Below are 8,480 nucleotides of genomic sequence, written 5' to 3'. Positions count from 1 at the left end.
GCACCAAGACGGACAACGCCGGACTTCAGGTGGACGCCGATGCCTCATCGACGTGCAAAGCCCCTCGTGTCCCTTCACCTTCCGCTACACCTTCATCCCTTTCCTGGCAAACAGTGGCAGGTAAGAGAAAGACGGACGAACAGACGGACAACGACGTGTCGTGCAAGTTTGGGGAGGAACCGATCAGGCGTAAGCCAGGTCGTCCTCCCAAAAAGACCAACCGGCAACGAAACCGACTGGGGTAATGGAAGTGGATGCACAGTAGTTTGGTGGAAATGGATGAGTTGGTGACATCAATGACGATCGCATGGACAAACATCAATGCGATATCCAATTCCACCAAATTAGATGCACAACGGACTTTTATACGCACCCTTGACACAGACATAATCTTCCTACAAGTTTCTGTCAAAGACTTAGTGCTCCCTGGGTACAATGTTGTAACAAACATTGATCACACAAGGAGAGGTACAGCGATCGCCTTGCGGGTGCACCTAAAATTTTCTCACGTCGAACGTAGCTTAGACTCACGACTAATCTGCGTCCGGCTTGAGAATTCTTCCACGCTATGCAACATTTACGCTCCTTCGGGAAGTCAAAACAGAGCTGAGCGGGAACTCTTTTTCAACCGCTCGTTGGCGTACTACCTGTGGAATGTACCGGGACCGGTCATCCTTGCAGGGGATTTCAACTGCGTGCTGAAGTCCAAGGACGCGACGGGTATCAGGAATACGAGTCTCACTTTGCAAAACTTTGTTGACAGTATGCAGTTGTGTGACAGCTGGGAGGCTCTCAAAGGAAACTTTGTAGAGTTCTCTCACATCACACGTGGTTCGGGCTCTCGCATCGATCGCTGCTACGTCTCTAAGGACATGAAGGATCAACTGCGTGCAACAGACATGCACGTATTGTCTTTCTCGGACCATAAGGCGCTCACGGTGCGCATCTGCCTTCCAAACATACCTCGGATGCGGCAAAATGGATACTGGCAACTTCGGTCACATATCTTGACAGCCGAAAACATGGAGGAGTTTAGATGTAAGTGGAACTATTGGACAAAACAGCGAAGGAGCTTTGGCTCCTGGATGGAATGGTGGATTCATTTCGCCAAACCAAAAATAAAATCGTTCTTCCGATGGAAAACGAATGAAAAATACTCCATGTTCCGCTTGCAGCATAACATTCTCTATGCGAAGTTAGAGTCCTCATACGTTCGGTATCTTTCCAATCCGATCGAGTTGGTCAATATCAACCGTATAAAAGGAGAAATGCTACTCCTTTAGAGGCGTTTCTCCGAGGACTTAACACGTATTAACTAAACAAGGGTGTATGGAGAAAACCTCTCCACCTTCCAGCTGGAGAAACGAACGCGGGAGCGCACCTTGATCACCAGACTTACATGTGACAACAACGTTGTTTTGGACTCTCCTAAACAACTGGCAGACTATATACATACGTACTACAGGGAGTTATACACCGACGAGACAACAAACGTTGACGATACTTTTGCCTGTCATCGTGTAATCCCCGAAGATTGCGAAATCAACAACGATTGCATGGATGAGATCACCTACGGTGATGTCCTTCATGCAATTGGAAAATCGAAACCTGGAAAGTCTCCTGGGCCGGATGGAATTCCGATTGAATTTTATCAGCAAACGTTTGGGATAATTTGGAGAGAAATCATACTGATTCTCAACGAGGCTCTCAACGGTCGTTTCCCGGCGATGGAGTCATAGTGCTTGCGAGGAAAAGGGGAGATGGGTGCACACTATCTTCGTACCGTCCGATCTCTCTGCTCAACACTGCCTACAAGCTGCTTTCCAGAATTCTGAAGCAGCGGCTTGAGAAGATTATTGCTAGGTGGCAAATCATTTCACCGTTGCAGAAGTGTAGCAACAAACCCTGCAATATCTTCCAAGCTGTGCTCTCTGTTAAGGAGCGAATATTCGAACTCAAACGGAAGAAAAAGTGTGCAAAACTCGTCTCTTTCGATCTCTCGTAGGCGTTTGACCGTGTTGACAGGGGCTTCCTGTTTGGAACGATGGATTCATTAGGGTTTAATCCCGCACTAATGCGGCTTTTGAGGAAAATTGGTGAGCAATCTTCGTCCCGTGTTATTGTAAATGGCTCCCTATCACCTGCCTTTCCCATCCAACGTTCCGTGCGACAAGGAGATCCCTTGTCAATGCACCTGTTCATCCTCTACCTTCATCCCCTTATCACTAGAATCGAAGGCATTTGCTGCGATCCGGATGACCTGGTCAATGCTTATGCTGACGATGTCTCAGTGGTGAGTACCTCCTCCTCCAAAATTGAGCGGGTGAGAGCGGCTTTCGAGGCTTTTGGCGTCTGCTCTGGTGCCAAACTAAATGTACAAAAGACTCTGGGTGCGTTATTACCGCCTGGGACTTGCAGCAGCAGTGCATCAGGAATGAAGTTCCAGGGTGTCAGTCGTCTTTCCAGTGTCTCCGATTCCCAGTGCTTGGGAACATAAGCATTGCGCAGAGGAAGGTCGTTCTTCGTTTGTTTGCTAATTACATCATCCACATCATTGGAAACAATGATGCTGCGATCGATGTAAATGTCCTTAAGTGTGCACTGTATTCGTGATAATAGAGTTAAAGAAAATTTTTGTTTGTACACCTGATCTATCTATAAAAAAGTTTATATTATATAAATAAAAAGTTGCTGGTTCGCGCAGGTAAAAAAGCTCTCGACCGCAGAGGGTTAACTTGTTCGAATGCTGATCAACGACTGACCCTTTATTAAAATCCTTACGCATATAACAGGTTGGCTGATAAGTCCCCGGTCTGACACATAGATGGCGCCGCTAGTATTAAATGCATATTATTTTTTTATAGTACCAACCTTCAAATGATTCGTGTCAAAATTTGACGTCTGTATGTCAATTAGTTTGTGAGACAGAGCGTCTTTTGTCAAGCAACTTTTGTTATTGTGAACGCCACTTGTTGTTCCACCAAGACAACGCACCGTGCCACAAGTCATTGAGAACGATGGCAAAAATTCATGAATTGGGCTTCGAATTGCTTCCCCACCCACCGTATTCTCCAGATCTGGCCCCCAGCGACTTTTTCTTGTTCTCAGACCTCAAAAGGAAGCTCGCAGGGAAAAAAATTGGCTGCAATGAAGAGGTGGTCGCCGAAACTGAGGCCTATTTTGAGGCAAAACCGAAGGAGTACTACCAAAATGGTATCAAAAAATTGGAAGGTCGTTATAATCGTTGTATCGCTCTTGAAGGGAACTATGTTGAATAATCAACATCGACATGAGTCTTTGTTGAGAGATCTTCGCTTCTTCAGGTGTTGAAAAACGTTGAAATCTCAGTTTATTTTTTACGTACGGGAATTATAAGAAGTCATTTGGTGCTAGAGAACCAGGACTATACGGCGGATGACTCATCAAATCGATGTTTTGAGTACTCAAAAATGCAGTTGTTTGAGGCGATGTGTGAGAGCTCGCATTGTCGTGGTGACGGGTGATCCGTCGACGGCGGTTGAATTTCCTGATTTCTTGGAAGACAACTGGCAAAAAAAATGTTGTGTACCACTCAGAATAGACTGTTCTGCGTTGTTCTAGAGGTTTGGTTGCGATATTTCCAGTTTTTTCGAAAAAACATGCGACCATTTGCTTAGAAGTGCTTCGTGCGTGAACAACTTTAAAGTTTGGACCAATTGGTTGGATTCGGCTCATCTTGAAACACCCATACAGTCGATTGCAGTTTAGTTACGGGCTCATTCGCGTAAATCCACGACTCATCACCTGTCATGATATTAAAGACGAGTTTTGATGCACCGCAGTCGTATTTTTCGAGCATTTCTTCCGACCAATCGACACGAGTCTTTTTTTGAGAGATTGACAAATTTTGTGGAATCCAACATCAGCAAATTTTGTTGACAGGTAAATGTTCATGCAATATTAAGTATATGCTGGTCCCAGTAATACCTAAGGTTGTCTCTATCTCATATAAAGTCACATGACGATCTTGCAATATCCGTTCACGCACAGCATCAATTGTTTTCGGAACGACAACTGATTTTGGCGACCTTCACGAAATTCATCTTGGAGTGAACTCCGACCACGATTTAATTTTCCAACCCATCGATACATACTGATCATTGATGGAGCTTCATCACCAAAAGTTGAATTAAGTTCATTCATGCGCTACTGCTGTGTCAATTCACGTCGAAAGTTGCAAAAAATAATCGCACGAAAATGTCCACGATCCAATTCCACAATTTGGCGGACATTGACACTTTTCACATTTTTTAAACAACACAAATAACGCTCGTATTTCAAAACGTTCTGAGTATGTATAACCTCGAAAACGTTAAACTTTACGATAAAATTGTTAGTTGGTAGATTGCATCACCAGTTTTTTTCAAATCCCGAAACTTAAAAGGCAGCCTACGTATTACTTACATTTCTAAGACACTACGTTCTCCCCCTTAAACGGAGTTTACTTCCTATCTAGGATACTTAACTCGTGGTTGTCCTTCTAATCTTTTCGATCGTCTTAATGGTGGAGGACTTGATTCACTTCTTTTCCTTTTGTATGAAATATTTACCTCTGATGGTATTATGACATCCTTTGAACTCATCTGGTTTTTATTTTTCCTCAATTGGTTCTTATGTACCATTCGTATTATTCCATTCAGACTGATTAAACAATTGCAGGGATCCATCTCATGTGCTCTTTAATGTGATTTCTGTAAAACACAGATTCTTCTTCTTCATATTCGACTTGATTTCTTACGGTTTAAGATTGACTTTTTGACTCTTCCATAGTTGAGGTTTGTCTCTCATTCCCTTTTATAGGATTGACTTTTGCTGTTACTGTATGTGGTACGTAACAAAACACTCTTTCTGCAGGTGTGACTTTAGTTATCGTACATGGACTATTCATATTATTGAACAATATTTGATTTAGTTTCCTCTGAAGACTTAGTGGTTTGTGGAGCAGGATAGATCACTAACCCATATAGCACAGATCAATGTGATAAGTACTCCAGAAGTGCGCGTGTTAAAAGTTAATGACTTGAGTTAATGAGAACAAACAGATTTAACATTGATTACGGCATCAGGACAAAGATTGACACCGTTAGGCAAAATAAGTGTTGATGTTATCGCGAGCAACAGAACGTTCATGTTAGAAATAACAATAATCCCGACGGAAAACAAAGGGAACTCTCTACTAGGTCGTGATGCGTTAGACGTATTATTTCCTGATTGGAGAAAAAGTTTTAATTTAAATCAAATTGATGCGGATAAATGGCTAGTAGAAATGAAAAAAATGTTTCCAAATCTAACAGATGGAAATCATAAACAAACGATAGAAGGACTCAATGCCGTTTGCTCTAGTATAAAAAAGTAGAAAACAACCTATTCTGGACATTCACAGTATCACCTACATTTTCAAAATAGTTTAGCTAGTGACACATGCGTATTTATTATATCAATAAGTCCAATCAATCTATCTTTTCAAGAATATAAGGAGAGAAATGATAAAATTGTTTGGTTAAATTTAACTCCACAATATTATAGATTTTACCGGTCGCTTGGAATGGTATATATGAATGAAACAAAAGAATTAGTTTTACGCACTAAAACAGACATTGAACAAGATATAAGTAATTTGACACCCTTCCACTTCAAAATAAATGACGGAAATATATGTGGAAAAGTAAAATTTAATTTTGTATTAAGTATGATAGATGGTAAAATTATTTCTTATATAACTGTCATTCTTATATAACTTTACGATTCATTTGGCGAGAAAGTTGATCAAGTGCGGTCAGGATCAGCAGGAACGACAACGACTGGAAACGTGTGTCGTAGAATTTTTTCAAATCCTGCGTTAGCAAGTAAAGCCTTAGACATAGATGTAGAATTAATTAAACGATTTAGAAATATTCTTATAGCGATAGACTGCCAAATACCACTCAATGCAGTGAAAATACAGAACTACTGTACTGATACGTATAAAATGTACATGCAAATGTATGGATGGTATAATATGCCCTCGACAGTGCTTAAGGTATTGGCACATGTAGGTGAGTTGGTTCGTCACTCTCCAGTACCATTAGGTTCAATGGGTGAAGAAGCTGCTGAAGCTCGCCATAAGTTTTTTCGTAGCGACAGGGAAAACCATGCCCGAAAATGCTCCAGGGAGAAAAACTTAGAAGATATTTTCATGCGAGCAATACATACAAGTGATCCACATGTAAATTCTATTTCACTACAATCCAGATTAAACCAAAAAACAAAGAAAATCTATCCGTCGGAAGTAAAAAAATTATTTGTATAAGAAGAGAATCAAATAAAAAATTTTTTTTTTTCATTTATTCTACATCCAAAATCATCTTATGTGGATCTGAAACAACGTAAAACTGTAAACAATTTGGACGACCGGACCGCCGCTCTAGCTGAACCACTGTGCACGGGGCCGAAGCCAACGTAGCGCTTTAATTTTGACGATTCCCACTGTTCGAACCGACCGTTGGTAAAGATGTAAAACAAAGGAATGTTTCATCAAAATTCATCAAAATGCATAAAACTGTATTGTGCATAAATTAATTTGTACACGATTTTAAATGTGCTGTTCCCGCACCGGTTTACTCGGTTTTGTCTATATAATAAACGTTGAAGTAAATTTAACACTTGCATTGGTTTTAACTTATGCTGAGTATCTACAGCAAGTACCCGCAGAACGCTATACTCGATATACGCGAATTCGCAATACGCGATTTTTTACAACTGACAGGTTGTATTGCTTTTCAAACTATTATAGATTGTAATCTAATATTTTTCCGATTTCTTAGCAGGTTCTATTTTCAGGTTGAAGTCCAGGTAAGTTTAGTTAGCGGTTAACTTGGTGGTTGCAGTCTTTGAAAAGTTAGTGTGACCGTATTTGTGTGCGTTTGTGTGTGTGTGTGTGTGTGCGTGTGTGTGTGTGTGTGGGGGAGGGGGATTCAAATTACGATAAAACATAGTTGAAGAATAATCACACCGATTACATGAGAACGCATTGGCTTCTAGGAAACGTAGTGTTCGAAAAATTAAGTTCGGTGCACGCTTTGTTGCGGCCTGCAAAGTATCCGAAAGATGATGCTGGCACCGGGAACTTTAACAGTGGATAGATGGGTCATTTTTGGAAAGTTGAAACTGAAGTGCAATAGCAATTATCATAGTGATGCATAGTGGTTAATGGTAACGGCGTAGTTGTTGCTTTTGTTAAGTTATTTGCGTGCGTGTGAATATGTATGTGTATATGGTTGGTGGTTGGGACGGCGTTCGTGGGTCGCAGTTTGATGGCTGAGAGGTCCGTCCTTTGACAAGAACTTAAAGTCAACCCAGGACTCGGGATATCTCCGACTCCCGTGAGCAATATGTTAGAAGAAAAGTAAATAGAAGGCATGCCCAATTTTTGGCAACTTCTTCTTCTTCTTGGCGTAACGACCACTTGGTCATGCCCCGTTAAGGGCTTTCGAGACTTGTTTCCCTGTTGTACGTGGATAGTCAGTCTTCTCGTACAGGGGACGGTCCGGTCTCGGTTGGGATTCGAACCCACGCTGTCGAGGTGGTGAGCCCCGGCGCTCATGGGCCGATTTTCTAACCGGCGCTAACCCCTCGGACTTTTTGGCAACTTATGACTTTCAATTCTTCCGGAAGTATGGATGTTGCTGCACCAACGAGGTGCTCAACGGAAAAGATTCAAACAACAAAATAGAAACGGCCAGTTTGAAGCCGAACGGAACTGCACCATAAAACCCAAAAACATTATAACGCTACCCCCTTAAGTCGAACCACAACATAAGAAAAACCCACCATAAACTGTAACATCTCAGTACCCGGTATGATCGTTGGTCCAAATAAAACTTTCCGAGCAGGACACGACGTACAGGAAACGAGATGCCTAGAATAATAGACAACAAACGCATAGGACAATTTCGCATCAGCTTAGGGTAGATCAGAAACCACAATTATCGATCGGCGCCACGAAACGAACCCAACATGTAAATTCTCGTTACCTCTCGCGATCCGGAACCCAAATAAACAAGAAAGCAGGCAAAGGGCGCGGCGCGCCGGTAACAGAATGTTTTGGCGATACAACGCATAAAAAAGTGGGTAGAATATTCAGGGAAAAACCGGTCGGTAAAAAACCCAAAAAAGGATCACCGATCCTCTTTACCACGCACATACATGTAAGCAATCCGACTATTGTACAAGCACAAATACCACGAAGAAATTCTGGTATATAAACAGAAACAATTCCTAGAATAAATCAGTGTTAAGTTGAAACTCAGACGATTCACTTCGTAGGTTATTTTGACCGCTACACTCGCTGGTATTCTGCTACCCAATCCGAAAGATCGAAACGATCAACTCTCCCCATCTGTTGCATAGGCCTCCGTCATAAGCTTGAGGCAACTAGCTTGATGGTAATAGAGAGTCAGAGA

Source organism: Anopheles ziemanni, chromosome X (genome assembly GCF_943734765.1).
Source record: "Anopheles ziemanni chromosome X, idAnoZiCoDA_A2_x.2, whole genome shotgun sequence".
In the NCBI taxonomy this organism is placed as follows: Eukaryota; Metazoa; Arthropoda; class Insecta; order Diptera; family Culicidae; genus Anopheles; species Anopheles ziemanni.
The sequence above is the reverse complement of the archived record's forward strand: the minus strand, read 5'-3'. Positions refer to the sequence as shown.